This window comes from Silene latifolia, chromosome 1, assembly GCF_048544455.1.
Source record: "Silene latifolia isolate original U9 population chromosome 1, ASM4854445v1, whole genome shotgun sequence".
In the NCBI taxonomy this organism is placed as follows: domain Eukaryota; kingdom Viridiplantae; phylum Streptophyta; class Magnoliopsida; order Caryophyllales; family Caryophyllaceae; genus Silene; species Silene latifolia.
The window spans coordinates 43,712,120-43,719,479 of record NC_133526.1 but is presented as its reverse complement, the minus strand read 5'-3'; the positions used below and the strand labels follow the sequence as shown (position 1 = coordinate 43,719,479).

General features: G+C 39.7%; 1 non-coding gene across 1 annotated transcript; it reads left to right on the top strand.

The window, feature by feature from the left end:
• The first annotated feature begins 2,029 nt into the window (after positions 1-2,029).
• LOC141617808 (small nucleolar RNA R71) lies at positions 2,030-2,136 on the top strand. The gene has a single exon (XR_012531215.1). It is a non-coding gene; the product is annotated as a small nucleolar RNA R71 (small nucleolar RNA).
• The last annotated feature ends 5,224 nt before the right edge of the window (positions 2,137-7,360 follow it).

The window sequence follows — 7,360 nt, the reverse complement described above, 5'->3', positions numbered from 1 at the left end:
ACCTTTGCCCTTGTTGTCCTTCATGTTGGTCTTGATCGATAGCATTACCAATGTAGGGATTGAAAATCCCTTCAAACTCATCGTCCCAAAGACCACAAACTTCATCTACTTGGTCATTAAAGATCTCTTGAGTTGATAGAGACAACTCTCCCACTTTCTTGTCTTGGCTTACTAGGCCATCTTCTTCATTGCTTGACTTTGGTGAGCTTTTCAAGCTCTCTTTGTTACAATTCACTTGCTCTTTGAATGGAGCATCATCAATTTTCTTCTTCCATTGGAATTCCGACTTCTTCCTATCATCCTTCCGGCTATAATGATCAACCATAAAACATGGCTCATGCAAACGGGGAGCTCTCATGATCTTGTCAAGATTGAAAGTTATGCTCTCATCTCCCACTTCTAGAGTGAGCTCTCCATGCTTCACATCAATCACCGCACCCGCGGTGTGCAAGAAAGGTCTACCTAGAATGAGTGGAATATTGGAGTCTTCTTCCATGTCAACAATGACAAAGTCCACCGGGATGAAAATTTCCCAACTCTTACGGGAACATCTTCCCATATCCCTAATGGTGTCTTCGTCGATCTATCGGCCATTTGGAGTGTGATATTGGTGCATTTAAGCTCTCCCATCCCTAACCTTTTACTCACTGAGTACGGCATAACACTCACACTAGCCCCTAGATCACATAAGGCTTTGTTGATCGTGGTGTCGCCAATGGTACACAGTATCGAGAAGCTCCCCGGATCTTTAAGTTTTGGAGGTGAACTCCCTTGAAGTATTTCACTACTCACCTTAGTGAAGGCGATAGTCTCAAGCTTCCGGATCGACTTCTTATTTGTGAGGATGTCTTTCATGTATTTTGCATAGGCCGGCACGTGATTGATTAATTCCGTAAAAGGAATCGAAACTTCCAAATTCTTCATAATTTCCATAAATTTTCCAAGTTGGTCATCAAATTTGGGCTTGGCTTGACGACTCGGAAAAGGAAGTCTAATCACAATGGGCTCCTTCTCCTTGACCTTGTCTTCATTTTTCTTTGAAAATTCTTCTTTTGATGGTTCTCCATCCTTGGAGTTTTGCACAATTTCTTCTTTGTCACTAGCTTCCACAACTTCATCCTCAACTTGCTTCTTCGGTGCTTCATACCTTGTACCACTCCTCAAGTGAATGGCACTAACCGTTTCATGTCTTGGGGGATTACTTTGAGGTGGTAATTGCCCCTTTTGTCTTTGTGAGCTTGAAGATGCTAGTTGAGTCAATTGGGTTTCCAACATTTTGGTGTGGGCTAGGATGTTGTTGATGGTGATTTCCTTTGTTTGACTATCCTTTTACATTTGAGTGAAAAACTCTTGTTGATTCTTTTGCATTTGGAGGACCGCTTTTTGAACATCAAAACCTTGGTCATTTTGTTGATTGTATGGAGTTTGATTTTGGAAACCTTGGTTTTGGTTGTAAAAGGGTCTTTGATTTTGGTTTCTCATGGGAGGTGGGGTGTATGTTGGTTGAGGGTTTTGAACATTTTGGCTTTTGTATGAGAGATTTGGATGGAATTTGGTATTTTCATTGTAATAGTTTGAATAAGGGGTACCACTATTGTATGCTTGAAAAGCATTCACTTGTTCATTTGTTCCTCTACATTCACTTTGGTCATGTCCCAAAGTTCCACAATTCTCACATATCCCACTTGGGATTGATGAAGATGCCGTCATGGCATTAACATGATGCTTTGATGATTTTGAGGCTTCTTCAAGTCTAGTCATTGCTTTTTCAAACTTCAAATTGATGGTATCAATGTGAGCACTAAGTTGAGCACCCAGTTGAGTAATAGAGTCCACTTCATGCTTTCCTCCTCTAGTAGCCTTGCGAGGTCTACTATATTGTGAGTTATGGACTGCCATTTCCTCAATTTTGTTCCAAGTTTGATTGTCATCAACTTCGGTGAACATTTCATTTGATCCCATGTTGAGAATGTTTCTTGAGTCTTCATAAAGACCGTTCCAAAATTGTTGTACCAAGAACCACTCGCTAAGTCCATGATGAGGACATGAGCGGCAAATTCCTTTGAATCGCTCCCAAGCTTCATACAAAGATTCCTCATCTCTTTGCTTAAAGCCCGTAATTTGAGCTCTTAGCATGTTAGTCTTTTCCGGTGGATAGAACTTTTTGTAGAAAGCTAGAGTCAACTTCTTCCAAGAATCAATTCCGAGAGTAGCCTTATCAAGGCCTTTCAACCATTGTTTCTCGGTGCTAATGAGAGAAAAAGGAAATAAGACCCATTGAATTTGGTCTTGAGTTACACCGGTTTGAGAAATTGCATCACAATAGTCGCAAAAAGCCTCCATGTAAGAGTGAGGGTCTTCACTAGGCATCCTCCCAAATTGGCTTCTTTCGACTAATTGGATAAATGCGGATTTGGCAATAAAATTTCCGGTTAAGTGTTATGGTGTGGGAGTACCATTGGGTAGGTTCTCCTCGGTGGGTACGGAATGTAATGAAAATTTAGGCATTGTGGGTTGATTTTGTGTTGGGTTCTCCTCACCTTCTCTTGCAAAAGGGTTGATGAACTCAATAGTGTTTGGTTGAATATCTACAACCTCACCAATACCTCTCAAAGTTCTCCTAGCAAGTCTTCTATTGTTTGTCAAAGTCCTTTCAATTTCGCGATCAAAGGGTAACAAGTTACCTTGTGAACTTCTAGACATGCAAAATATCAAACAACTCAAAAATAATTAGAACAAACCTTGAGGAGTTTTACTTCCCTAAGGCAAAGAAAGACACAACTAATAATAATACAAGAAAATCTAAATCAAGTTAACACCGTCCCCGGCAACGGCGCCATTTTTGGTCGTGTCCCCTTATGAGGGTTTAGTTTTCAGTACTTGTCGTTAAGAGCACCTAGACCAAAACACAATTTATAACTTCACAAACAACTCTACAATTAGTAAAGAGGCAAGTAAAGGTCGGATCCCAAGGGACGGGAATTGAGATGAGATTTTCTATTGCAACTAGTGGTGTCTAAGGGTGTCACAATTTGGGGTTTGAAGTAGAAGATCACTAAACTAAATAGCAATGAAAGTAAGCAAGCAAGATGAATTAAAAGGGATGTAAACAATTGATAAAAAGCACTAGGGTGTCATGGGGTCATAGGGGATTCATGGGAATTGATCATACAAACATATTCTCAAATTATAAGCAAGCAATTATTGTTGTGATGGATCGAGTTGGTTTATATCTTACAATCCTAGGAAAGTTTGGGTCCCGGAGCCGAATCGATTAGATTGTACAATACCTACAAGTCGACTTAATCTTCCCTACTCAACTATATGCCTGGTCTAATGAGACTCGAGTTGGTTTATGTCTTACAAGTCTCATTGAAAAGATAGGTGATGGGTAAAAAATGCAAGGATTCATAGGCTCGCATTTCATCAAACATAACATGTACATAAGTTGAGATCACAACAAGCAAGCAAATAAACTATGAAAACATATTAATTTAAGCATGAATCATCCCTCATGTTGGTTTTCCCTAATTACCCATTAACCCTAGCTAAGAAAACTACTCACTCATTATCATGTTGAACATGCTAGCAAGGTTGTCAATTATACCAACAAAGTGAAACATGATGAATAAATGAAGATAATTAACAATAATTAAAAAGGGATTAAGAGAATTATACCTACTAATGATTCCAATAATAAAGCAAAGAATAATAAAAGTACTTGATGATAGATTGGAAGGTTGTCAATCTCCCAATAATAACCCAAATAATCTTCAATTACCCAAAACAAAGGATGAACAAGAGAGATATTAAGGAAATGAAACTTGTATTAAAACTTGATTAAATGTTGATTACAAGATTAAAGAGAGATTTGATTGATATTAACTACTCTAAAGATTGCTAAGAAGAACATGCTCTTCTAATTAGACTAATGGGGTATTTATAGTGGGGATTAGTTACATAGATTAGGGTTTAATAAGGGTTTAAATGACGATTAAGTCCTTGAGGAATCGCCGGTCTCTAGGGATACTCCGGTCTCCTTTTCGCCGGTCTTAGAAAAATATGTGCATCCTTCCTTGAAGCTTGTAGAAGACGAAAAGGCTGTTAGGGAATCCGGGCGTCCAGGGCACGGGACGGGCGGATTTGGGTGATTCTGGACGGGCGTCCAGAAGGGGAAGACGGGCGGATTATAGGCATTTTGGACGGGCGTCTTGTGGAGGAAGACGCTCGGATTGTGGGTGCTGGACAGGCGTCTTGTGGACAATCCGCCCGGATTATCTTACAGCTTCTTTCTTTCTTCTTTTCTTCCTTTTTCTTCATAAAATCCTTGAGGATTTCCTCGGGGATGCAAGGATCTTTTCTCATCATTGCCCATCTACTATAGTATGTACAAAGGCCTTCTAATCTTGTCTTCTCTTTAATGTTTGGTCATTGAATTCAATCAATTTAGCTTCATTTTGCCATGAAAATGCAAGGTTTGTACTCCTTTCCTACCAAGGGATCAAAACCTCAAAGAATATGCAAGACAAAAGGACTAAAGACAATAAATGACCCAAATATGCACTAAAAAGCATGGGAACAAGGCTAATTCAGGGGCTAAATATGCTCTAATTATGGTCATATCATGTTCCCTGCTTGTTCAGCGAAATTTTGGGTTTTGGCCCAATTTCCACACAATTTCACAAATTTCAAACGACGAAATTAAAAACCGTCATTTTCAAATCAAAATACAAGATAGTGGAATTTAAATTCGCTGTTTTCACAAATTTCAAACGACGGAATTAAAAACCGTCATTTTCAAATCAAAAAAATAAAACAGTGAACTTTAAATTCGCTATTTTCACAAATTTCAAACGACTGAATTAAAAACCGGCATTTTCAAATCAAAATACAAGATAGTGAAATTCAAATTCACTATTTTCACAAATTTCAAACGACGGAATTAAAAACCGTCATTTTCAAATCAAAAAAATATAGTGAACTTCAAATTCGCTTTTCACAAATTTCAAAAGACGGAATTAAAAACCGTCATTTTCAAATCAAAATACAAAATAGTGAAATTCAAATTCGCTATTTTCATGAATTTCAAATGACAGAATTAAAAACCGTCATTTTCAAATCAAAAACAAAACAGTGAAATTCAAATTCGCTACTCCTCACAAATTTCAAATCACAGGAAAACGGAATTAAAAACGTTATCTCCCAAACAAACATCAAATGGCGGAATTCACATTCGCTATTTCTATAAACTCCGAACAACGGTAGTAAAAACCGTTACCTCTCGTCGAAATTCGAAATTACGAATGACGATAACAGAGACCTTCGTCCACAGGAGCTAACCTCAAGCCTATCTCTTTCCTGCACCGCAAACATCCAAGATAAACATCGAAATTCCCTAACGGGATATCGGAGACCTGCCCATGGAGCCCACTAACCCAACAACCTCTCGAAATAAGCCCGTCCAACATGGTTATTTCCCGCAGTCGATCATTCGACCTTCAACATGACTGGCCAGCCTCAAAACGTACCTTCAAACATGGCTGGTGAGCCTCAAAACGCACCACCAACATGGCTGGCGAGCCTCAAATTGCCCCTTCAACGCGACTGGCGAGCCCCATCATATCCGCAACACGGCTGGCTAGCCTCAAAATGCACCTTCAACATGGCTGGCGAGCCTCAAAAGGCACCTTCAACATGACTGGCGAGCCTCAAAACGTACCTTTAACGCGGCTGGTGAGCCCCATCATATCCGCGACACGGCCGGCGAGCCTTTGCGCACAAACAAGAAATAACTCAAGGACATATTCCAAAGATGCCTCAGGTATAACTCCTTCCTATGGTTGGCGAGCCTTTGTACGTAATTTAACGGACTTTAAACGACCCGCACGGATAGTCGACAGACTCTAAACTATTCCCGACCACAGCTCCTTGACTCGTACCTCGAGACACCTTGGCGTCGCCCTTCCCGACGGCAGGTCTTTGGCCCGAATGCTTTCGAGCCGCCTCGACGTCGCTTCAGTCTCTAGGTTGTAACCTTCGATTGACCTGGGGGCTATACTTAGACTTTCACCCTGTCCAAGCCTCGGTCAAAGTAGGGGCTCTGTAGATACCCAATATTTGTTGAATCCCCAACAAACACCCGATGATTATCGAACTAAAATATACTTAGGAATCGATACGTTTAATTGACAGTTTTGTATAACTATACGTCGGAAAACTCAAAACAATTTCGAAAATAAAACATTTTTAAAACCTTTCAAAAGTACCTGGAGTGTTTTATGCACGACGACGGGGTCGCAATGACACTAACTAGAGTCAAAACCGACGCCAGGCTAAAAACCGACTAAAAATTCAAATCCCGTCTTCAAGAACGAGTCAAACCGAGTCAAACACAAAAAACAAACATCACAAAGCTTGCATGTTAAGTATACACGGTATACTTGAATGGTCAAGTACAACAATCATGCCATCGAAAATCTAGGATAGAACAAATTATTATTTCAAATGTGTGATAGTGACAAGACAGCTCGAAGACCCGCGAAATGGCTCGCTTCTCTTCGGGTAGCCCAGGCGGCCACGTCGCTCAAAATGTACACAACCATTCAATCCCCTATAAATACCCCTCAAATGCCACCATTTGAAGGTACGTGAGTGTCCGCCCCCTCATTTCTCCCTTAAAAATCTAGACTTGACTTCTCAAGTCACAAACCGACACGTATTTTTGACCTACCGATCGAAAATGCAAGCCATACACATTTTTTGGTACCGTCATCGTGCATTAAATCACTTGACCGACCATCTCGACCACCCACACTATCACTAAACTAAACAAACACTCTTTAAATTGCTAAAATGATTTTCAACCGAGTTTTCCAACCTAACAAGTTTTCACACTTCCATCGATTTCTCGTCTTCAACCTAGCATGTAAGTATGAGGGTGTAATAATCCTCTTCTTTCATGTCTTTTTATCTGTTTCTATGACCTTAACATGCTAAAATATGCATAGCATGGTCTAAAATACGGATCGAATGAGCCAAAACCGAGTTTTGACCGGAAACAGAAGCCTCTAGTCACAACTAGGTGGCTCGCGCCTCAATGGGGTGTCCAGGTCAGAACTCAAACGTGTTTGAATTCATTATTTCCATTTTCATTTCATTTTACAACCGGTTTATACCGTTTCAAATCATTTTTATGATAAATCTTTTTAACCATAATCATGTTCACCATTGGTTCCTTGTACCATGACGGTTTAATCCGTGTTTCGGTGATAATATTTGGTTAATCACATTTTAAAAGATATTTTAAAACCTCTTGTTCATTTCTTTACATTTAAAAAACAACCATGTTAGTTATATATGC